This window comes from Musca domestica, unplaced genomic scaffold (assembly GCF_030504385.1).
Source record: "Musca domestica strain aabys unplaced genomic scaffold, Musca_domestica.polishedcontigs.V.1.1 15, whole genome shotgun sequence".
Classification (NCBI taxonomy): Eukaryota; Metazoa; Arthropoda; class Insecta; order Diptera; family Muscidae; genus Musca; species Musca domestica.
In genome coordinates, this window is record NW_026712207.1 from 4656476 (window position 1) to 4682624 (window position 26149).

Consider the following 26149-nt stretch of genomic DNA (forward strand, 5'->3'; position numbering starts at 1 on the left):
GGAGTTTTGACGATTTTTAGCTACATTATTCACCAGAATTGTTTAAAATTTGGTATTTGAAGTTCGTCATGGATACTACAGCCTATGACGGAAAATTGTCTGTGCAGCCCCCCTATAACGGTACCTCCCCATATTCGGTATTTTGATGATTTTTAGCGACATTATTCACCGGAATTGTTTCAAATTTGGTATTTGAAGTTCGTCATGGATACTACAGCCTAAGACGAAAAATTGTCTTTAGAGGTCCACGTCTTCGTATAGCCCCCATACAACGGTACCTCCCTATATTCGATACTTTGATGATTTTTTTTCAAATTTGATATTTGAAGTTCGTAATGGATATTACAGCCTAAGACAGAAAATTGTCTGTGCAGGTCCACGCTTTCTTTCAAGTTTTTTTTTTCAAATTTCGCATTTGAATATTGTAATGGCTTATGACAAAGGTTGCCTATGCAGGTCTACGTCGTCGTATTGACCCTAATATAACGGCTTCATTCCGTATTTTTAGGATTTTAGCAGAATTTTTAACGGATTTTATTTTTTTGAAAATTGCCAAATTCGTTACAAATGGTGGAGGGCTTTTTTACTTATGAAGAAGGGGTTTCAGAACTCCCTAGGTAGTTGTTGGAAGAAGACGGCAGTTTACAATCAATTATATTAGAACTTCAGTTGCCTTAACAAAATTCCTTGATTGTTTTATTTCATTTACCAGGTTCTGATTAAGGTCGTTTCCTAAGAATTGGGATCTGATATTTGCAAATGCTGGGCACTGACAAAGAAAATGCTCCAACGTTTCATCATCTTCCTCGCATGCCTTGCATATACTGTTATCTGCTCATCCCATCTTACACAAATGAGCTTGTAGGCCCAGGTGCCCCGTAAGGATGCCAGTTCCCACACTAATCTTACCTAGTAATAAGAGGTTCTTCGTTTTTATCTCATTGAGGTCGACCCATAGGATTTTTGTGGTTTTCCCCATGCCTTCATTGTTCCATAAGGATATGAGGACCTATGTCTTTAAGTGTACACCTGAGGAATTTAACGGCATTGTATTGTCCGAGTTTACTCCTGCCAATTCCCTGCATATTATGGCAAGAGATGCCAGGCTCTCTCAATGCCACTGATTCCCGCAGGACCTGGTACCCATATAATGCGTACTGAGCCCATCTGAGAATAGTTGTTGATTATATGGTTCTTCAATAGAAAGCCTCAGCTCCGGTCTCCCCCCTAGCACTGAGTTATCTGTTTAACAAAGTTTTCAGTCGGAATCTGATATGAATCCGCCTGTCCATGAATCTCTACCTTTATCCAAAAAAAACCCTTTTAAATCTGATAACTTGCATTTCGAACACTATGCCCATATCACAAGTCCAAACCAACAAATATACCCACGTACAAACAATATCTCACGCACACACACTTACCCACTCACTCACACTCACACACATCCGCATTTTCATTTTGTGTTATAACTTTTACATCAAAAAAAAAATTTACGAAAATAAAAGTTCCCAGCCATAATGACAAACGGTTTCGTTTAGACCGCGTGCAGTGTTCTGTACCGAAATGACCCGCGAACGCATTCCATCCTCAAAAGAAAGCAAAAAAAAAAGAAGTAACAAGTTGAAGGTTATTTTTCACCTTCCCAAATAAAAAACGAAAAACTCAAAACTCAAAAAAACACCGGCTAAACGTAACACAAGAAAAGCAGAATAAGATGCAGATGGAGGGATGGTGGTTGGTTCGTCGGTGGGTTGGTTGCTTGGTTGGCTGGCTGTCAGTTGCTGGTTAGCCGAGGCCAGTGGCAATGGAAGTGGCCACTGTGACATTTTAACACAAACGCTTCTTGAAAACGAAACAAGCGATGAGAACCTCAAGAAGACTCCATCCAACAGCAACAGCGGCCAAAGAAAAAGGTAAAAGTTGCCTGGGACAATGACAACATTGGAGCAGAGGCAGCAACAGCAGCTACCTCCTCTGTGGTGGTGGTGGTGGTGGCAGTGACGGCGGCGGCGGCAAGAGTACAACAAACGTATTGTCGTCGTATCATGTGTAAAATATACGAGGTACTTGTCCATACTTAGCCCAGCTATATGTCTGGGTTTACTTGTGTTTCCAAACACTGGCTGACTGCTTCACTGGCTGGCTGACTCGCCTCGCCTCGCCGCGGCTTGACTTGACTGGGCTGTTTGTTGTAAGCGTGGGAGAAATTCAAAGATAACATTACAACAAGCAGAGCTTTTCTTTGTCATTGGCCAACAACAGCAACAACAACAACAACGAGCACAGTTATAACAACAAAACAAGTAAACAGATAAATAAGTAAACACACCAAGTAAGACCGGCAACTGTTGTAACTGTGACCGAGACGGCGGTAAAAATCACCAGCTTGTCTCGATGAGATATTTTCTTTTTCTTCAAATAAAAAATCTACAGCTCGGCGTTTGGGAGATAAGTGATGTGAGGCATTGTAAGTTGTTCGTTGGGTTTGTAATGACTCCACGATGTGGGTGGTATAGTGACATGGAAAATAAGAAGGACTTTGTGATGGAGAAGAAGGTATTCTCAAAAGAGGATAAGAAGATCTTTCATAAAGCAGCAGAAGGTCTTCTCAGAGTAGAGCTGTAGGTCTTCTCGTCTCAGGGAAAACAAGGAGATCTCAGAGAAGAGTTGAAGGTCTTCTTAGACAAGAACCTGTTGTATTCTCATAGAAGACGAGAAGGCCTTCTCATAGAAGACGAGAGGGCCTTTTCCCTGAGGTCTTCTCATAGAAGACAAGGAAGTCCTCTCAGAGAAGACGATAAGGTCTTCTCAGGAAAAAAAAGTTAGTTAGTTAGTTACTCAGGTAAGACAAGGAGGTCTTCTCAACAAGGCATTCTCCAAAGGTCTTCTCATAGAAGACCGGAAGGATTTTTCATAGAAGTTCCGAAGGTTCTTTAATAAAGAGCGGAAGGACTTCTCATAGAAGGCCAGAGGGTAGTCTCATATAGAAGACCGGTGGGTCTTCTCAAATAGAAAGCCGGAGGGTCTTCTCAGATAAAAGGCCGGAGGGTCTTCTCAGATAGAAGACGGGAGGGTCTTCTCAGATAGAAGACCGGATGTTCTTTTCAGAGAAGACGTGAAACTCTTCTCAGATCTGAGTAGAAGGTCTTCTCAGAGAAAACAAGAAGGTCTTTACACAGAAGAGCGGAATGTCTTAACAGAGAAGAGCAGAAGGTTTTCTCACAGAAGAGCAGAGGGTATATTAACAAAGAAGAGCAGAGGGTCTTATCATAAAAGACTGGATAGTCTTTTCAGAGAAGAGCTAGAGGTTTTCTCAGAGAAGAGCTAGAGGCCTTCTCAGAAAAGAGCAGGAGGTCTTCTCGGAGAAGAGCTGGAGATCTCTCTTAGAGAAGAGCTGGAGATCTTCTCTTAGAGAAGAGCTGGAGATCTTCTCTTAGAGAAGAGCTGGAGATCTTCTCTTAGAGAAGAGCTGGAGATCTTCTCTTAGAGAAGAGCTGGAGATCTACTCTTAGAGAAGAGCTGGAGATCTTCTCTTAGAGAAGAGCTGGAGATCTTCTCTTAGGGAAGAGCTGGAGATCTACTCTTAGAGAAGAGCTGGAGATATTCTCTTAGAGAAGAGCTGGAGATCTACTCTTAGAGAAGAACTGGATATCTAATCTATGAGAAGATCTCCAGCTTAGAGAAGAGCTGGAGATCTTCTCTTAGAGAAGAGCTGGAGATCTTCTCTTAGAGAAGAGCTGGAGATCTTCTCTTAGAGAAGAGCTGGAGATATTCTCTTAGAGAAGAGCTGGAGTGGGTCTTCTCAGAGAAGAGCTGGAGTGGGTCTTCTCAGAGAAGAGCTGGAGTGGGTCTTCTCAGAGAAGAGCTGGAGTGGGTCTTCTCAGAGAAGAGCTGGATATCTAATCTATGAGAAGATCTCCAGCTTAGAGAAGAGCAGGAGATCTTCTCTTAGAGAAGAGCTGGAGATCTTCTCTTAGAGAAGAGCTGGAGATCTTCTCTTAGAGAAGAGCTGGAGATCTACTCTTAGAGAAGACCTGGAGATATTCTCTTAGAGAAGAGCTGGAGATCTACTCTTAGAGAAGACCTGGATATCTAATCTTAGAGAAGAGCTGGAGGTCTTCTCTTAGAGAAGAGCTGGAGATCTTCTCATAGAAGAGCTGGAGGTCTTCTCTCAGAAAAGAGCTGGATATCTTCTCTTGGAGAAGAGCTGGAGGACTTCTCTTAGAGAAGAGCTGGAGATCTACTCTTAGAGAAGACCTGGAGATCTTCTCTTAGAGAAGAGCTGGAGATCTACTCTTAGAGAAGACCTGGAGATCTTATCTAAGAGAAGACTTGGAGATCTTCTCTTAGAGAAGAGCTGGAGATCTTCTCTTAGAGAAGAGCTGGAGATCTTCTCTTAGAGAAGAGCTGGAGATCTTCTCTTAGAGAAGAGCTGGAGATCTTCTCTTAGAGAAGAGCTGGAGATCTTCTCTTAGAGAAGAGCTGGAGATATTCTCTTAGAGAAGAGCTGGAGTTGGTCTTCTCTTAGAGAAGAGCTGGAGTGGGTCTTCTCAGAGAAGAGCTGGAGTGGGTCTTCTCAGAGAAGAGCTGGAGTGGGTCTTCTCAGAGAAGAGCTGGAGTGGGTCTTCTCAGAGAAGAGCTGGAGTGGGTCTTCTCAGAGAAGAGCTGGAGTGGGTCTTCTCAGAGAAGAGCTGGAGTGGGTCTTCTCAGAGAAGAGCTGGAGTGGGTCTTCTCAGAGAAGAGGTGGAGTGGGTCTTCTCAGAGAAGAGCTGGAGTGGGTCTTCTCAGAGAAGAGCTGGAGTGGGTCTTCTCAGAGAAGAGCTGGAGTTGGTCTTCTCAGAGTAGAGCTGGAGTTGGTCTTCTCAGGGAAGATCAATTGGTCTTCTCAGAGAAGACGATTTGGTCTTCTCACAGAAGTTCCCCCTAAACATTTCTCATAATTTCCGCCTTGCCAAATTGCTGAGTACGTACACCTGTTGGCTTATTCCGGTTTTTTCATTTTTTATTTGAAAAATTACCTACTCCTCCTCCTTGTTAATCTTCCAAACTCACCCTACGGATTAATTTAAAGTCCAAACAGGGCAATTTAGCACCTTGGCTCTGGCACTCCCCAAAAAGGCTGACAGCGAGGCCAGTAGATGCAGTGCAGCAGTGCAGTGAATTTTAAGTCGTTACAACTCATTTGGCCGTGACCACAATCAAATGGCTCTCTCTCTCCCTCTCTGTACAGTTGTTGTAATTTTCCTTTTGCCTTTTTTTCGTTGTCGTTGGAGTTTGCGGTTGCCCGGAATGGTGGTAATACGGAACTGTTGGGTAATGTTGGTGGTGGTAATGGTGATAATATTGTTATTGTTCCCGTGGTTAAATTCAATGGTATTAAGCCATAAATGCTGAGATCTGTCTGGGAGAGTTCACAGAGCCCTAGCCATGAAAAAGACGAAGAAGAAGAAGCAATGCTCGGACAGACTGACTGTCGGAGGAGGAGGAGGAGGAGTATCAAACCAAGGAAAGACATTGGAAAACTGAAAAGGGGGCCCGAAATGTAAATAAAACCTGGCTGCTCAACAGCTTACTTTACAAGCGTTTTTGTTGTTGTTGTTGTTATTATTTCCAAGCGACTGACAGCAACAGCTGCCAAGAACTACGTCATCAAGCCCATTCATAATTCGTCTTCGACTGTCACTACTGCTTCTTTGTTATTTCTTTTCACAACTTCTGCTTCATTTTATCCACCGCTGAAGTGGTGCGACTGAAGTGCTCATATCTGGCTGATGTGGTGTGGTGCGGTGTGGCAGTTGCGCAGGCGCGGCCATTCCGGTAGACTTCCGAATGTAATTTCCATAAAGAAAACATTGCCTGTTGTGCTATCTAAACAAACACAACAATAACAACAAACTGAGCCCTCGGCCCAAAATAGAGTTTGACTTATTTAGCCGGCGTGAGACTAGGAACCCAGAGTACTCACATCCACTAGCCTAGGGACCCCGCTGCTGCTGCTTCTGCTGCTGCCACTGCCACTTCGCTAAATGGATGAATTTTGTTATTTGAGCTACGGATTTACCTTTCATACCTGTTACAACTTTGCCTCTTCGGGTGTGTGTGTGTGCTCGATTTTCCCTAGTTATCTTACCGCAAATGGGAGTTCAATTTAAGGTTGCCAACAGCTCGGGGGTATGGGGTGCCTGTGTATGTGTGCGCTGTTGTTGTTGTGTTGTTGTTGAACAATTGTTAATGCCCATTCATTACAGAGCGTTCGCTGTTGCATCTTAAGGTAATTTGAATGTAATTGTTATTTGACTTTGTTTTCTATTAAAACATTGTGATGTTGTTGTTTTTTTTTTGTTGTTGTTTCTTCGCTTTGTTGTTGTTCACAGTGATCTAGCTGCTGCCGCTTCTGCTGCCTTTGCTGGGTATTCAAAATGTGTCTTCTCACTAATGCGGAAGGAAACCCAAAACAAACTTCAACAACAACATCAACAGTTACTAAAACAACAAAAACAGAAATATAATTGTTTTTTTTTTTTTCTTTTGTTATTGTTTCATTATTTTTTTCTTAATGTTAATATTTTGTCATCTAAAAAACACAAACGACATACGGATGGCAGGGCGTTGTTGTCGTAATTATAACGACCCACGGATCGCTGGGAAGGTAAACAAAATGAAATTGTAAATTGTCGCCATCGTCGTCGTTGTTTCAATGCCGGCACCTCCACCACCACCTCTCAGTGTCATGATCATCCAAAATAAACCAACTATTTGACATTTAAATTTTATTTTGACAATTATTGCTAATACAGTTGTGGTCGAAGAAAATAGCAAAATTTCAAAAAAAGGAAAAAAAAGAAGTTGAAAACAAGTAAAAAAGCTGTAAGTTTGGACGGGCCGAAATTTGAATAGCCTCCAACGTTTGGAACGGACTATTAAAAAATTTTTCAAAGAAAAAATAATAAAAAAAAAAAATAAATAAATAAATAAAATAAAATCCGTTAAAAATTCTGTAAAAATCTAAAAAATCCCGAAAGGGTATATATGACAACGTGGACCTGCATAGCTAACCTTCAGCATAAACCATTACAATATTCAAATGCGAAATTTAAAAAAACGGTAATAATGTAGATAAAATCATCAAAATACCGAATCTATGGAAGTACCGTTATATGGGGGCTATACGAAGACGTGGACCTGCACCGACAATTTTCTGTCATAGGCTTTAGTATCCATTACGAACTTAAAATACCAAATTTGAAACAAATCCGGTGTATAATAACGCTAAAATCATCAAAATGCCGAAGATCGGGAGGTACCGTTATATGGGGGCTATACGAAGACGTGGACCAACACAGATAATTTTCTGTCATAATCTGTAGTATCAATTACGAACTTCAAATAGCAAATTTGAATATCTCTAAAATCATCGAAATTCCGAATAACGAGGGTACGGTTATAAGGGGCTATACGAAGACGTAAACCAGCGCAGATAATTTTCCGTCATAGGCTGTTGTATCCCTTACGAATTTCAAATACCAAATTTAAAATAATTTCTGTGAATAATGTAGCTAAAATCATCAAAATACCGAATATCGGGAGGTGCCGTTGTATAGGGGCTATACGAAGACGTGGATCTACGCAGACAATTTTCTGTCTTAGGCTGTGATAACCATTACGAACTTCAAATACCAAATTTGAAACAATTTTGGTGAATAATGTCACTAAAATCGTCCAAATACCGAATACTTGGAGGTACCTTTATATGGGCTATACGGAGACGTGGACCTGCCCAGACAGTTTTCTGTCATAGGCTGTAGTATCCATTACGAACTTTAAATACCAAATTTGAAACAATTCCGGTGAATAATGACGCTAAACTCATCAAAATACCGAATATCGGAAGATACCGTTATATGGGGGCTGTACGAAGACGTGGACCACATGGCCCATTTACGAACTTAACCTGCCTACTGGAAAAATAAACATGTGTACAAAATTTTAGCCTTCTATCTCAATTCGTTCGAAAAATATCGTGATTACAACAGACAGACAGACAGACAGACAGACGGACAGACAGACAGACAGACGGACAGATAGAGAGACAGACAGACGGACATAGCTAAATCGATTTAGAATTTTACTCTAATCAAGAATATATACACTTTTTGGGTCTGACATGAGTATTTCAAGAAGTTACAAACGGAATGACAAAGGTAATATACCCTCCATAGAATGGAGGAGGGTATAAAAAATTAAAAAAATGTCTGTAGGTTTTTCCGACTTATGTATATCCTCAGCCAATGTACGATTATTTAAAAATATGACAGATAAAAGAATTGAAAATTGTGATCCTTTGTGAGTGAGGTAGCAGAAGGGGTTCGCAGATATATATCATCTTCACAACAGATATTGGATTACCAAAATTGTTTGTATGTGTGAAATTTGAAGTGATTTGGATGCATATTTCGCTTTCTTTGAGTGTTTTGTCTTTCAAAATCTTGAACACAATTGTGGACAGGTAGCATAAGAAATTGTCCGATCTATACCATCTTTCAAAAAGTTGTTGCTTTGATGGAAATATTGAGTTGTACCAAGTCTGGAATAGAATCGGATGTCAATTTCGCTTTTTATTTTTTCATGGATACTCAAAATTTTGAGCCTTTGTGGGGGAGGTGCCAGAAGGAGTGGACCGATATATCCCATCTTCACAACGGATATTTTGTTAGCGGAAATAATGGGATGTGTGAAACATAAAGAGAACCTGCTGCTTATTTCGGAATTTATAAACGTTTTAGTTATTCAAAACTTTGACCCTTTGTGGGGGAAGCACTTGATGGAGTGGACCGATATTACCCATTTTTGAACCTGACCGAGAACTGAGGCAAACATTAGGATTTGCAAAGTTAAAGCAAAATCGGATTATCTTTTGTCTTTCTGTGCAAAAAATATATTTTTGAAAATTTCGACATTTTGTGTGAGAGGTACTAGAGGGAGTGGACCGAAAAATTTTATTTTCACACCAGATCTTGAGATAATAAATTGTTGAGATGTGTAAAATTTGAAGACAATCGGGCTCTTACATCTCATTTTATAAGAGTTGTAATTATTTAAAATTTTGACCCTTTATGGGGGAGGTATCTGATGAAGTGGCCCGATATTGTACATTTTCGCACCTGACCTAGCACTAATGAAATTATTAGGATTCGCAGAGTTGGAGACAAATGGGATTATCTTCTGTCTTTCTGTGCAGAAAATATATATTTTGAAAATTTCGACATTTTGTGTGGGAGGTACCAGAAGGAGTGGACCGATATTGTCCATCTCCGAACTCTATCTAAGTTTGACAATAATATTACGATGTACCAAATTTGGATGAAATCGAATACTCTCTTCGAGAGTTATCATGCGCACCAGCCAGGCAGACAGACAGACGGACGGACGCAGATCGATATATCGACTCCAAATGTCCTGAAACGGATTTGGTCCAAAGAGACCTGACAAATTTCTGTCATAGGCTGTAGTATCCATTACGAACTTCAAATACCAACTTTGAAACAATTCCAGTGAACAATGTCGCTTAAGTCACCAAAATACCGAATATCGGGAGGTACCGTTATAAGGGGGATATACCAAAACGTGGAGCTACACAGACAATTTTGTGTCATAGGCTTTAGTGTTCATTACGAACCTCAAATACCAAATTTGAAACAATTCCGGTGAATAATGTCGCTAAAATCATCAAAATACCGAATATCAGGAGGTACCGTTATATGGGGCCTATATGAAAACTTGGACCTACATGGCCCATTTACGAACTTAACCTGCCTACTGGAAAAATAAACATGTGTGCAAAATGTTAGCCTTCTATCTCAATTCGTTCGAAAGATTGCATGATTACAACAGACAGACAGACAGTCAGACAGGCAGACAGACGGACATGGCTAAATCGACTTAGAATTTTACGCTGATCAAGAATATATATACTTTGTTGGGTCTGACATGAGTATTTCGAGGAGTTACAAAAGGAATGACAAACTTAATATACCCTCCAGAATGGTGGAGGGTACAAAAAGTTTAAGAGTGTCTGTCGGTTTTGCCGACTGATGTATACTCTCAGCCAATATACGATTATTTAAAAATATGACAGATAAAAGAATTGAAAATTGTGATCCTTTGTGAGTGAGATATCAGAAGGCGTTCGCAGATATATATCATCTTCACAACAGATATTGGATTACCAAAAATGTTTGTATGTGTGAAATTTGAAGAGATTTGGATGCATATTTCGCTTTCTTTGAGTGTTTTGTTTTTCAAAATCTTGAACTCAATGTGGGACAGGTAGCAAAAGAAGTGGTCCAATCTCTACCATCTTTCTAAGAGATCTTGCGTTGATGGAAATATTGAGTTGTACCAAGTCTGGCATGGAATCGGATGTTAATTTCGCTTTTTGTGAGCTTCATGGATATTCAAAATTTCGATCTTTTGTGTGGTGGGGGAGGTACCAGAAGGAGTGGACCGATGTACTCCATCTTAACACCAGATCTTGGGTTAATAAAATTTTTGGGATGTGTGAAATTTTAAGGCAATCGGATTTTAACATCAAATTTTATAAGAGTTGTAATTTTTCAAAATTTTGACTTCTTGTTGGGGAGATTCCTGATGGAGTGGACCGATATTGTACATTATCGCACCTGACCTAGCACTGATGAAAATATTAGGATTCGCAAAGTTGGAGCAAAATCGGATTATTCTTTCTCTTTGTATTATTATTATTTTCTTTGAAAATTTTTATACTTTGTGTGGGAGGTACCAGACGGAGTGGACCGATATTGTCCATCTCCGAACTCGATCTAAGTTTGACAATAATTTTACGATGTACCAAATTTGGATGAAATCGGATACTCTCTTCGAGAGTTATCATGCGCACCAGCAAGGCAGACGGACGGACGGAGATCGCTATATCGACTCCAAATGTCCTGAAACGGATTTGGTCCAAAGAGAAGCTAGAGTGATTTCCACATACGGATATTACTAAATTGACATCGAATTTTACGCTGATAAAGACTATACAGGGTGAGATAAAGAAAACGCAATAAAGTCAAACGCCATAATTTTTACATTTTTTTTTAATTTTATTGAATGAAAGCAAAAAAATGTCGGAAATAGCATCAAATTTTAGATTAAGTTTAGATTTGTTCGAATTGGTCACCTTTGTGGCACGAATTATGACTTTCAAACGGTCAATGAAACCGTCACACGCTGCCCGAATGTTGCTCTGCATTCCCGGCGAAGCGATTGCTTGAGGTGATCGACACTTTGGTATTTTTTAGAGCCAACCAGCAAAATACTTCACACACAATAGTCCAATGGGTTGGTATCCTGAGATTTTTGTGGCCATTGTCCGCTGGAAATGAAGCGAACAAACTCATTTTGTAACCATTCTTGGGTGGGGCGTGTTGAGTGCGATGGTCCTGTTGAAATGCCCAAGGTCTGCGGTCAAAATGTTTTGTGTGTCCAAGGCTTTAATACACCGTCCAGAATATTTTCGCATTAATGTTCGGCATTTATTCTGATGCCACGGTCGATTAATACGAGCGGAGAGCGACCATCGGCTGTTATGGCAGCCCACACCATCACCATGGTCGGCGCTTGAGTTATGGTGGCCAACCAAAGGTGCACATTTTCCGCTGACCTCTTTGGCAAGTAAACACGATCATTTTGAAAATCAAATTCGGCAGTTTTCCACATTCAGCCAAGCGAAGCAACTCTTTAGCTCTTGTTCTTCTTGTTCTTGCACTTTTCTGGAATTTCAATGGCTTTAATCCGAGCTCATTTCTTAATATTTGCCAACTGGAATATTGTGATATGTTCAGATCACGAGCCATTTTTCAGCCACTGCGACGAGGGTTTTGATCAAGTCGCTTCGCTGATGTTGCTGTTTTCTTTCGTCCACTTCCTTGACGTTGGGCTACGCTACCAGTATTACGGTAATGAGCGATGGTACAAGACACAAAAGATTTATTCACATTTAAATGCTGGAGTGCTCTAACGATAGCCACTTGCGGTTTTCCAGCCAAATATAAGGAAATCACACTATCACGCATGAATTCCGAATCAGGAATAACTTTTTTTCTGGAAAATTCTCACCAAAATGCTTTTGTACGCTTGTTAACAATACAATGAGCTGTCACTGGAATAATTTTAACAGCTGTCGGACAAGTGGCTTAGAAATGACAGTAGTCTGAAGCTGGTTGCAGTTTTTTCATCTCACACTGTAAATAGCCCCCCATATTCGGTATATTGATGATATTAGCGACATTTTTTTCACATTTCATATTTAAAGTTCGTAATGGGTACTAGAGCCTATGACAGAAAAATTTGTTTATGCAGGACCACGTATTCGTATAGCCCCCATACAACGGGTTTCATATGAGAGTTATTTTCGGCGGAATTTTTTAAATTTCCTTAAAAATAGACAGTCGATTGTGTTAGTGAACACACATATATCCCATGGGACTCTCTTTGCCTAGCCCTGCTTTGGGCAACCTAGCATTGACTAGATTTGTCATTTCAAGTTCTCAGCTGAGTCTCTAAAGTGGAAAATAATTATACCCTACACCACAAGGTGGTCAGGGTATTATGTCTTTGTGCATTTGTTTGGCAAAGGAAACGAGATAGACCCATAGTTCCTTTTGATGATCTGCATAGAATTACATTCTGAGTCGATTTATGCATGTCCGTTTGTCCATGTATTATTGTAAACAAAGTGCAGGTCGCATTTGTTGCCTGATCCGGATGAAATTTTACAAAAATCATTTTTGTGACCCAAGGACGAACCCTATTGAAATTGGAGATAATCGGTCAAAATTTAGATATAGCTCCCATATATATATTCGTCAAATTCGCCTTTTATTGTGCGCCAACCCTGTAATATCAGCTCAAATAGTATGGAATTTTACACATACGTCGAAATTAGGCCTGAAAATAAGTATGCCAAATTTTATCGAAATCGGTTCAGATATAGCTAAAGCTCCCAGACATAGCTATAACTCCCATATATGTTGTACATCCGATTTGTTATTTTTGTCCACCGAAGCCGGTGCAGCAACGATATTTGGGGAATTATATCAAATACAGCTCAGAAAAGATCCTCGCAAAATATTATCGAAATCGGTTCAGATTTGGATGTAGCTCCCATATATATCTTCGTCCGATTTGCCATTTATTGTGCACCAAACGTATAATATTAGCTCCTACGACCAAATTAGGTCTAGAAACAAGTATCAAATTTCAAATTAGGTGAATATCGCTTCAGATATAGCTATAGCTCCCATATATATTTTTCATCCGATTTGCTGTATTTGTTACCCACAGCCGTAATATGCACTCTGCAACAACGATATTTGGGGAAATATATCAAATACAGCTCAGAAATATCCTCGCTAAATTTTATCGAAATCGGTTCAGATTTGGATATAGCTTCCACATATATGTCTTCGTCCGATTTGCCATTTATTGTGCACCGAACGTGTAATATTAGCCCAAATAGGATGGAATTTGGCTCCTACGACCAAATTGGATGCGGAAACAAGTATATCAAATTTGGTGAAAATCGGTTCAGATATAGCTATAGCTCCCATATATGTTGTTCATCCGATTTGTTGAATTTGTTCGGCACAGCCGTAATATGTTCTCGGTAGTAACGATATTCGGGGAAATATATCAAATACAGCTCAGAAATATCCTCGCTAAATTTTATTTTTTTAGCTATAGCTTCCATATATATTTTTCATCCGATTTGTGGAATTTGTTCTGCACAGCCGTAATATGATCTCGGTAGTAGCGATATTCGGGGAAATATAACAAATACAGTTCAGAAATACTTTACTCAGAAATATATTACTTCCTCAAAATGATTTGTAATAAATTAGGCAGATCTTTTTCAAGTTTGAGTGGCGCTAGCACATTTCATTTCATAATTGGGTCGGAATTTGACATTTATGTCTGCCGTGTGCTTATAAAAGAAACAATTTTTATTTCTCAGAAAAAAGGTCAGTTCTCTAAGGTTGCAGGTAATTAAATCAATCTAGAAAATTGACTCTAAACATCAATGGAAAGTTTTTCATGTTCGAACATCTAAAGAAGTGGCAACAATTCCGCTCAAATGAAATGATGATTTAAGGAAGGAAAACTGCCTTCAATTTTTCAAAAAGCCAAGAAAAAAACACTGTTCAGCTATTATCGAACAATGCTACAATTCATTTAGAATAAAAATCACATTTTTATGATTTCTTTATGTTTCACATTTTGAAGGAAAGAAGCAATTTTATTAGCTACTCGCCATGGCTATGGCTGGCTGTTTATATTTCAGTTTTATTGAGAAGAAGTAGAAGTAGAGGAATATTTTGTCTATTAATAGTGTTTTTTAAGCGCCACAAAAGATGCTACTGTATGCGCCGGACATGAGGCAGTGTGTGTGTATGTGTGTGCTTTTTCATCTTCTAGTATTTTGTCTGTGATAAACGTCGAGATAGGCTGTACATCTATCTAGCCATCTAGCCACCGCCAGACATGAATGTGGAAAAGCCATAAATTAGTGCAAAACATTGGGGGGAATAACGGATCGATTCAAAACAAACATTAATTCAAATTTCAAAATTATTTTTCATATTTTTCGGTGCGTTTGATTTGATCCGATATTTATTAATATTCTATTAAAATAATGGGCTTCGAATAAAATCTGGAATAAATTGTCATTTATGAAATATCAAACCAAGAAAAAAGTACAGAGCAGAGAGTCGTCTATAGGGACCCAGTCTCTATAGACGAGTTGCATGGTCAGGGAGTCTCTATAGACAAGCTGGAGGGCCAGGGTGTCTCTAGAGACGAGCTGGATGACCCAGGGAGTCTCTATAGACGATTTGATGCCCAGGGAGTCTATATAGACGAGGTGGATGGCCAGGGAGTCTCTATAGATAAGCTGGATGGCCAGGGAGTCTCTATAGACGAGCTGAATGGCCAGGGAGTCTCTATAGACGAGCTGAATGGCCAGGGAGTCTCTATAGACGAGCTGAATGGCCAAGGAGTCTCTATAGACGAGCTGAATGGCCAGGGAGTCTCTATAGACGAGCTGGTGCCCAGGGAGTCTCTATAGACGAGCTGGATGACCAAGGAGTCTCTATAGACGAGCTGGATGGCCAGGGTCTCTCTATAGACGAGATGAAGACTCAGGGGGCCTTTACACACGAGCTGGAGGCCAGGGTGCCTTTATTGGCGGACTGGAAGGCAGGAAGTCTTTATAGGCGACCTGAAGGCCCAGAAGGCGAGCCATGTAGTCTCTATAGACGAGCTGGATGGCCAGGGGGTCTCTATAGACAGGCTGGATGGCCAGAGGGTCTCTATAGGCAAGCTGGATGGCCAGGATGTCTCTATAGACGAGCTGGATGACCAAGGAGTATCTATAGACGAGCTAGAGCCCAGGGAGCCGCAATGGACGAGGTGGTGCCTAGGGAGTCGCTATAGACGAGCTGGTGTCCAGGGAGTCTTTGGAGACAAGATGAAGGATCAGAGGGCCTTAAAGACGAGCTGGAGGTCAGGAAGCCTTTACAGACAAGCTGGAGGCCAGGGTGCCTTATTGGCGGATTGGAGTCCAGGGAGATTTTATAGGCGACCTGAAGGCCCTGAAGGCGAGCTGGTGCCCAAATAGTCTCTATAGACAAGCTAATGCCCAGGGAGTCTCTGTAGACGAGCTGGAGACCCAGGGAATCACTACAGGTGAGCTGAAGGCCAAGGGAGTCTTAATAGATGAACTAAGTCTCTATAGACGAACTGGAGCCCAGGGAGTCTCTATAGATGGACTTTGGGCCCAGGAAGCCTCTAAGACCGAGCTGAAGGCCAGGCAGTCAGGAAGTCGTTATAGGTGATCTGGAGGCCAGGTAGTCTTTATTGAAGATCTAGAGGCCAGGGAGTCTTCACAGACTCGCTGAAGCCCTGGGAGTCTTCATAAACTCGCTAAAGCCCATTGGGTTATCAGTGGGCCTTCATAGACTCGCTGAAACCCCAATGGACCTTCATAGACTCGCTGAAGCCCCAATGGGCCTTCATAGATTCGCTGAAGCCCCAATGGGCCTTCATAGATTCGCTGAAGCCCCAATGGGCCTTCATAGATTCGCTGAAGCCCCAATGGGCCTTCATAGACTCGCTGAAGCCCTAATGGGCCTTCATAGACTCGCTGAAGCCCCAATGGGCCTTCATAGACTCGATGAAGCCCAATGGACCTTCATAGACTCGCTAAAGCCTAGGAGGGTCTTCATAGACTCGCCGAAGCCCATTGGGTCTTCATAGACTCGCTGAAGCCCATTGGGTCTTCATAGAGTCGCTGAAGCCCAATGGGCCTTCATAGACCCGCTGAAGCCCAATGGGCCTTCATAAACTCGCTGAAGCCCAGTGGGCCTTCATAGACTCCCTGAAGCCCAGTGGGTCTTCATAGACTCGCTGAAGGCGTTAAGCGCTTTGAAGGCGTTAAGGTCATGTTTTGTCTGTAGATCATCTGAAGTCTTCTGCTTCAAGACCTCAGATTACACCTAAACCCTTCCTGCAACTTCCTTTATCTTCATCTGTTCTATTTCATCATCATCATCACCACCAAATAACTCTCACACTAATATTTAATTGCAAATTGTTGTCACCAAACCCCACAAACAATCAGCCAACCAACTAATCTTCAGAATACAATTACGAACAGATGACGAACTGTAATCGCCTCAAATCGTTTTTCCACACACACACACTCGATGAGACAAGTGAATAGCAAAAATGGTTTGAGAGCGTTTCAAACATTCACTACACAACTGCAACCAAATGCGATTTTGTTTTCGTTTTCATTTTTTCCAGTTTGATTCAAACGTAAACACAACATGTTGCAGGTTGCACACAACCCCCAAGAAGAGATAATGACACACAACGAGATATTTATTTGGTTATTCGATATGGCTGGGCATTGTCGTCGAACATTATTCATATCTCATCATTAGTATCAGAAGCGGCAAGCAGCAGCCGCACCAGCACCAGCAGCAACAACAACAATCACAACAAACATTAAGCCAACGACAATCAATCGACCGCATAGATCTTTGTGTATGGGAACCTCTTTATTTTTTTTTGCTGGTCTCAGTTCAGTTCTGTTGCGCTTAATTTTCTTTTATGATAAATAAATACAATTCCATTCAATTCATCAAAACATTGAAAGCCATACTCGGAATGGATGGATGGATGGAGTTATTTCGGATTGTATGTTAGGCAGGGTGTATGGATGTTTGTAGCGACGTCTGTTGGTGTGGTAATGAGCATTGTTATGATATATGGGCGAGATCGATAAAATCGAAATCTTATTATTTGGAAAGGAGGTGGAGAGAGAAAGTAAATCAATAATTATTTTGAGTTGCTTGAAGGGTATGATAATTAAATGGAATGAGGATAATATTTATCTGTCTAAGGACCTTTTAAATAACGGCTCATGTCGAAAAAAGGCAGGATTCAAGGGTTTAATATATCTTATGGTTCCAAAAAAAAAGTTGACCTACTTAGTGATTTAACTGCGAATGACTTCAAATGAATGGGTTTATTATTAAAAATCCACTTTTAATACTTGAAAATATTCTCCTACACCGTTTTGATAGCTTAAACCTATTTAAAAAGAATATTTATTTAAAAATATTCGTAAAATAATCCACGATTAGTGTTCCTTGGGTGCGCCAAAAAAGATGGCCAAAAAAATTTACACCCCAAAGCAAACCCATGGATCGTTCCTTCAAATTTAAAAATGTCCTCGTTTGACCATTAAAAGATTCTTTTTAATATACACATTTGGTCCATAAATTGTTCAAGTTGGTTCGTAAAAAAATTAATTTACTTTTAAATTCAATTAATTACTTTTTAAATTTAATTGATTAATTTTTAATTCAAAGGTTCACGTTTGATCTTTATTTTTTAAATCCACGTTTGGTCCTTAATTTTTTTGAAGTTGTTTTAAAAGGTCCACGTTTGGTTCTTATTTTTTAAATCACCGTTTGGTCCTTAAAAATATTTCGTTAAAAAGTCCTTGTTTGGTCCTTAAAAAATATTTATTTAAAAAGTCCATGTTTGATATTCCTATGTCTATGTTTGATCCTTTCAAAATATATTTTTAAAAAAATCCAAGTTTGATATTTCGTTAAAAAGTCCTTGTTTGGTCCTTAAAAAAATATTTCTTTAAAAACTTTACTTTTGGTGCTTAATAAATATATATTTAGAAAAACCACGCTTGCTTCTTAAATCTTAAATGCACAAAAAATCTGCATCGGTCCCTAAAATATACTTGTTAAAAAAATCCAGGTTTGGTCCTTTAAAAATATTCTTAAAAAAATCCTCGTTTGGGTCCTTGAAAAATTATTGTTAAAAAAAATAGAGACATAGTGTCAAAAAAATATTTTTTGAAAGACTATTATTGAAAATATATTAATATATAAATGTTATTTGATCTATGGATTGTCTTTCAAAAAAAAAAATCCACATTTATTGGTCCTTGGGTACGTTTCCTGACGTTCAATAAAAAAAAAAATCGCTCTTGAAAAATGTCGCTAAAAAGTAGTTACAAAAAATATTCTTCAAAAATTGACGTTGAGAGCCAATAGGACTTTTGAAATTTTTTTAAAAAAATCCCCGATTATTGGACTTGAAATACTAAAAACTCATTTTATTCCTTGGAGAAAATATAGAGGATTTCGCTCTTTGGATCTTTCAAAAAATATATTTTTAGAAAATTCTCAGATCCCTGAAAATTCACTTTTAAAAAATCCACATTTATTGGTAATTGATTCCACTACCAATGGTCCTTGAAAAAAGATCTACTAAAATCATTAGGTCCTCAAAAAATATATCTAAAAAGTAGTTGAAAAAAAAAAATATTCTTCAAAAATTCCAGTTGGGCGCCATTAGGTTTTTTGAAATATTAAAAAAAAACCTTTTATTGCCTCGAAATACTAAAAAAACTCATTTCCCTGATGTCCCTTAAAAATATCCAAAAACTAATTAGTTTTTCGAAAAATATCGCAAAAAATTAGTCAAAAAATATTCTTGAAAAATGCACGTTGGGCGCCATTTGGTGTTTTGAAATATTTAAAAAAAAATTGTTGGTCTTGAAATACTAAAAAAACTCATTTCATACTCCTTGAGTCCTTGAAAATATCTTTTTAAAGGCTTCATCAGGTAATGCTCTTTGGATCCTTAAAAAATATCCTAGAAAATAATTGGATCCCTGAAAACTCACTCTAAAATAATTCTCATTTATTGTATTCTCAATATTTAGATCCTTGAAACTTCACTCTTAATTCCAAATTTATTGGTTTTTGGTTCTAATGGTCCTTGAAAAAACTCTACAAAATCATTAACTCTTCTAAAAATATTCCAAAAAATATATACAAAAAAATATTCGTTGGGCGAATACATTTTTAAACATTTAAAAAAAAACTCAATGTTGTTAACCGTAAAATACTAAAAAAATCTCATTTCATACTCCTTGAATCCTTGAACAAATCTTCTTAACGGCTTCATCAGTTATTGCTCCTTGGATCCTTGAAAAAATATTTTAGAAAATATTTGTGTCCCTGAAAATTCATTGTTAAAAATCCACATTATTTGGTCCTTGGATCTTTAGCCTCTCGAAAAATATCGCTAGAAAGTAGTCGAAAAAAATATTCTTCAATAATTCACGTCTTATGAAATATTTGTAAAAAAAATCGACGTTTGTAGGTCTTGAAATACTAAAAAACTCACTTCACACTCCTTGAGTCCTTGAAAAAAATCTTCCTCAAGGTACCATCAGGCATTGCTCTTTGTATCCTTTCAAAAATATTCTTAAAAAGACCTTGAGTCCCTGAATATTCACTCTTAATATATCCACACTTATTATTCTTTGGGTTTGTTTCCTGTTGGTCCTTGAAAATAATCCAAAAATTAATTAGTCTCTCGAAAAATATAGCTAAAAAGGCGGCATTAGGTCTTTTAAATAAATATTCTTCAAAAATTCATGTTGGGCGCCATTCGGTTCTTCAAAAACAAAAAAAAAAAAAACACAAAAAAAAAGAAAAGTCCTCAAAAAATCACGTTTGTCGCCAATAAATCTTTCAAAGAATAACTTTTCAAATATTAGGTCTTTTGAAAGAATTAAAAAAAAATCCACTTTGAGTCCTTGAGAATTCGCTCGTACTAAATCCACGTTTGTAAGGCCCAACAAACGTGGATTTAGTGAGAACGAATTTTCAAGGACTCAAGGTGGATTTTTTTAATTCTTTCTTCCATTTCCAAGACCTTGAAAGAAGATCTGCAAAAATTATTAGGTTCTCGAACAGTATTCCTAAAAAGAAGTTGGAATAGTATTGCCCAAAATTTCACATTAGGCGCCATTAGGTCTTTTAAATAAATATTCTTTAAACATTCATGTGGGGCGCCATTAGGTTCTTCAAAAAAAAAAAATCCTCAAAAAATCACTTTGGTCGCCAATAAGTCTTTCAAAGAATAATTTCTCAAATCGTCACTTTGGGCGCCATTAGGTCTTTTGAAAAATTTAAAAAAATCCAACTTGAGTTCTTGAAAATTCGCTTTTAAAAAATCCACGTTTGTTGGCCCTTGTTTCCGTTTCCAAATGCCCTTGATAAGAGATTTTCAAAAATCATTAGGTCTTCGAAAAACATTCCTACGATGTAGTTGAAAATATATTTTGGAAAAATTCACGTTGGGTGCCATTAGGTCTTGCAATATTTTAAAAAATCCACCTTGAGTCCTTGAAAATTCGCTCTTACAAAGTCCACGTTTGTTGGTCCTTGGTTCCGTTTCCAATGCTCATTGAAAGATGATCTACAAAAACCGTTAGGTCCTTGAAAAATATTTCTAAAAATTAGTTAAAATAGTATTGCCCAAAAATTCACGTTGGGCGCCATTAGGTCTTTTAAGTAAATGTTCTTCCAAAATTCATGTTGGGCTCCATTAGGTTCTTCAAAAACAAAAAATCCTCAAAAAATCACGTTTGTCGCCAATAAGTCTTTCAAAGAATAACTTTTCAAATATTCACGTTGGGCGCCATTAGGTCTTTTGAAAGTATTAAAAAAATGCACCTTGAGTCCTTGAAAATTCGCTCTCACTAAATCCACGTTTGTTGGTCCTTGGTTCCATTTCCAAGACCTTGAAATAAGATCTGCAATAATCATTAGGTTCTCGAAAAATATTCCTAAAAAGTAGTTGAAATAGTTTTGCCCAAAAATTCACGTTAGGCGCTATTAGGTCTTTTAAATAAATATTCTTCAAAAATTCAAAAAACAAAAAAAAAGTCCTTAAAAAGTCACGTTTGTCGCCAATAAGTCTTTAAAGAATAATTTTTCAAATATCCACGTTGGACGCCATTAGATCTTTTGAAAGATTTAAAAAAAATCCACCTAGAAAATTCGCTTTTAAAAAATCCGCGTTTGTCCTTGTTTCCGTTTCCAAAAGTCCTTGAAAAATAATCTACAAAAATCATCAGGTCCTTGAAAAAAATTCCAAAAAGTAGTTAAAAAAATATTGTTTAAAAATTCACGTTGGGCGCCATTAGGTCTTTCAAAGAAAGATTCTTCAAAAAATCAAGTTAGGCGCCATTTGGTTCTTCAAAAAAATATTCTTCCAAAATTCACGTTGGTTGCCAATAAGTCATTCAAAGAAAAAAATTCAAATATTCACGTTGGGCGCCATTAGGTCTTTCAAAGCAATATTGTTAAAAAATCCCCATTTGTGGATCTTAAAATACTATTTTCCAATAATCCGCGGGCTTCAAATAAAGTTAATGATGGACTGATAATACCCAACTTTAGGTAGGGGTGCCACAATAAATATTGAAAAAAATTATAGCTGAGTAAACACAGCTGAATAAGAGCATCATAGTTCAAGTGTGACACCCACAAGAGTTAAAGCTACATGTTTACATACCCAACAGTCAGCTTGCCAGCCAACCGACCGACCGACATACATACAGATATTGTTTACATGAGACTTTATTGTCTTGGCGAGATCAGTGGCTGGCAGCGACAAAATAGTGTCTCACAGTTATTAACGGACAACGATGATGAGGCCAATAATACTCCACACTTGATGGTTAGTTCGTTCCATTGAAGTTTGGTTAATGTTTGAGAAGAGGGTGGTTGGAGACCACCCATTTATTGCCCCCAACCCCCTGGCTAGTAGGGCTTTTTGGGGTATCAAATAAAGAAGAGAGCCAACATCCCCAACGAAATTGCCACCACAACACACACGCAACCCCGAACATCATGCAACAGCTGTTGCCTTGCCTGGGCTGGCCGGCTTTGTCTTGTTGCCCTGTGTTGGCTCTGTGCTTGTTGTTTGGTTCATTGCTAGTCTCTCGCTCTCTCTCTCTCAGCCTCCAACATGTTGGCTCTGTGTGTGAGTGTTGTGTTGTTTTGTATTGCCTTGCCTTGTTTGCTGCCAAACACAAGTGCGTGCGTGCAATGTTCGTACGCCTGGCCCAATGTTGCTGCTCGTTGGCTCAGTTAATTTTTTAAATTTGTGGAGTTCGTACGTCTTCCCAAAACGTACGGGTGACGAACGGAAATTCGAATTTTCAATTCATGCAATTTCAATTTAGTTTTTCAATTTTTGTGTTTCGGATATGATTTTTTTTGTTTTGCCCGAATTTGATGAAATTTAACGGCACACCAAACAACGAAACAACATCAAACGACCCAATACCGGTGAAACGCGCCTAGCCAAAGGTGGCGGAATTAATTAAGCGAAAAAAAGGCAATTACAAAAACAAAACGAAAATTGGAAAGAAAATCGAAAAAAAAAATAAAAAAGAAAATAAAAGTTCTGTTCTTTTTCTGAATTTTCCTCGAGACACCAAACAGCCAGCCGACAGCAACAACATCCAAAAGTGATACATATAAATATAAATAATTGTGCATGTGTGTGTCTCTCGCTTTTTTGTATTCGACAATACGTTCGCCGCCGCGCTCGGTTAATGTGCACATTGCCGTACGTTGTCGTACATAGTTTATATTTTTTTGTTTTTGTTTTTATTGCCGTTCATCTGGTGTTGTTGTTCATCATCATCATCATCGTCGTCGTCATCGCGGTCGTCAACAACAACAACGACGACAACATTTGGTTCATTCAGTCCGTACGCCGCGTAACGACGTAATGTATGGAAAACGTTTATGTGAATTACAATGTGATGGTGTATGTATTTTCCTTTCTTATTGTTGTTGTTATTGTTGTATTTGAATTTAAAAAAATAAAAAAATCATAATTTTTTTTGCAATGACAAAATATTGAAATTTGAAACAAAAAATATCCACCCTCCCCCGAAAAAGTGACAAAAACAAATGAAAAATGGATTTTGAGTGAAATAAAAATTTTGAAAACAAAAAAAATTCTGTGCCAAACTTTTATGGATTACAACAAAACATATTACGAAAAAAAAAACAGGAAAAAAGCAATATCAATATCCTTCACCATTTGGAAGGAGCTTGAAAACATTCAAAAAAATTACGAATTACGATTCCGGTAAATATTGTCGTGAAAATCATGGAAATATCGAATATCGGGAGATGCCGTCATTTGGGGGCTATACGAAGATGTGGACCTGCATACGAAATTTTTTACCATAGGTTGTAGTACCCACCAAGATTTTCCAATACGAAATTTGAAATAGTTCCGGTAAAAAATGTCGCTAAAATAATCAAAATACCGAGTATCGGGAGGAACTGTCATATGGGGTCTATACGAAGACGTGGACTTGCATACAACATTTTTTGCCATAGGTTGTAGTAACAGTTAAGACCTTCCAATACGAAATTTGAAAAATTTCCGGTGAATAATGCCACTTAAATTATAAAAATACCGAATATCGGGAGGTCCATCATATCATCATATGGGGTGTATATGAAGACGTGAACCTGGATTCAAAAATCTGTGTCATAGGCTGTAGTACCCATTGCGAACTTCTAATTCGAAATTCGAAATTCTAAATTCCGAATATCGGGAGGTACCGTCGTATGGGGCCTATACGAAGACGTGGACCTGGATACAAATTTTTTTGCCATAGGTTGCAGTACCCATTACGAACTTCTACTACGAAATTTAAAACGATTCCGGCGAACAGTGTTACTGAAATCATCTAAATACCGAATATCGGGAGGTACCGTTGTATGGGGGCAATACGAAGGCGTGGACCTGCATACAAAATTTTTTGCCATAGGTTGTAGTACCTATTAAGATCTTCCACTACGAAATTTGAAATAATTCCGGTAAATAATGCCACTAAAATCATGAAAATGCCGAATTTCGGGAGGTAGCCTTATATTTGGGATAAACGATATCGTGGATCTGTATGGACAATAATCTTCCAGGGGATGAAGAACTCAGAAGAAAATCCTTATGTGGATTTTCAGACAATTCCACTGGAAAATTTGGCTAAAATCATCAAAATACCGAATATGGGAGGGGGTTACGTTATATGGGGACCGTAGGATATCGTAGACCTATATAAACAATTCTCTTCCAGAGGGTAAAGTACTCGGAAAGAACTCCTTGTGTGGATTTTCAGACATTTTCATTGGAAAATGTGGCTAAAATCATCAAAATAACGAATACCGAAGGGGGTACTGTTATATGGTAGCTATGCGATATCTTGGACCGATATAGCCCATCTTCGAACTTAACTTGCCTGCAGACAAAAGACTGACCTGTGCAAAATTTTAACTTCCAATTATTATTCGTTTTGACTCTAGCGTGATTACAACTGACGGACAGACGGTCGGACTAGCCCTGTCCGTCTTAGAATTTTGATCAAATCTGACTAAGAATTTATATACTTTGTAATATTTAAAATATTTATTGCGATGAGTTACAAACGGACTGACGAACTTAATACACCCTCCATACTATGTATTCTGGAGGGTATAAGAAAGAAGCCAAAACTTAAATTCTGAAATAAATCCAATTGAATTGTAGCGCCATGTAATAAACCACATAAATACTCAGCAACCTCAACCCCAACCCTCCAACCAAACCCCCCACCCCCCAACACACTTCATACATATATGTAGTTGGTATTTGCCTGTTACACACATCATTATTCTCTGATGTTTACATATATTTATGTATGTCCACATGTACCCATACATGTGTGTGTAGGGATGTGTGTCTGAATTTTTCTCAAATCTACATATGTACACATATATATTTATAAACACTCGCATCTTTATCTCTGTAAGATCTTCATGATGATCTTTGCTTTTTCCACACATCGTTTGCCGTCGCCCCACCACTGCCACCACCACCTCCAACAACAACAAATATCATCAACTGATTTGTGGTGTTTCATTCGTTACGTTCTGTTTTCAATTCAGTTTTTTTCCTTCTTCTTCTTCTTCAATTTTTTTTTTTGCTTGTCTTAAACCAAAATAAAAATAAATAAATGAGAAAATAATAATAACAATAAAAAAAGTGAAACATCAAAAATCATACCGCAGCGAACAGCAACAACACTTACGCATCACCACGACCACCACCGCCACCGCCATCACCATCACCACAATTGCACAAACTTACCCTAAAAGCAAAAAAAAAAATTAAGAAAAAAAAAAAACATTAATGAATATTAGTGCAAACAGTGAGAACGTTAAATGTTAATAAATTAAATATTGATCAAGTCTAGCGGTTTCATGATCTAAATATGTACGCACGTACATACGTACATTCCCACCCACACACATATCGTACATAATTCTCAAACAAAACGGGACTTCCCTCTCTATTTTTTTTTCAGACGACTCTATTTGCCATGGAATTAATGATGAGTCGTATAAATGGCCAATTCAATAATATATTATCAATATATTCTTGGTATCTGATATAAATGTATATATCGTTGCCGTTATCTTTGCCCCTAAATCGCTCAAGTTAGAATGACTATATGCCATTCTCGGAGGATAAAATACCTAGACTTGACATTATTTTCAACTTTGTTGCCTATTTGTTGAAACACTACATGACATTTTTATACCCACCACCATAGTATGGAGGGTATATTAAGTTTGTCATTCCGTTTGTAACACCTCGAAATATACATTTA

General features: G+C 38.3%; 1 protein-coding gene across 5 annotated transcripts in view; it reads left to right on the plus strand.

Moving 5' to 3' along the window:
• LOC101899712 (protein vein) overlaps nucleotides 1-26149 on the plus strand; it is a 217580-nt gene that overhangs the window by 89531 nt on the left and 101900 nt on the right. For 2 of the 5 annotated variants that reach the window (XM_059119565.1, XM_059119562.1), the window contains exon 1: nucleotides 22546-23250. The exons of 2 other annotated variants lie outside the window; for them this stretch is intronic. The gene's annotated coding sequence lies outside the window, so the exon portion shown is untranslated. Of the gene's footprint in view, nucleotides 1-22540; nucleotides 23251-26149 lie in introns of those variants that run through there. One more of the 5 variants, XR_009341743.1, reaches the window with a different exon arrangement.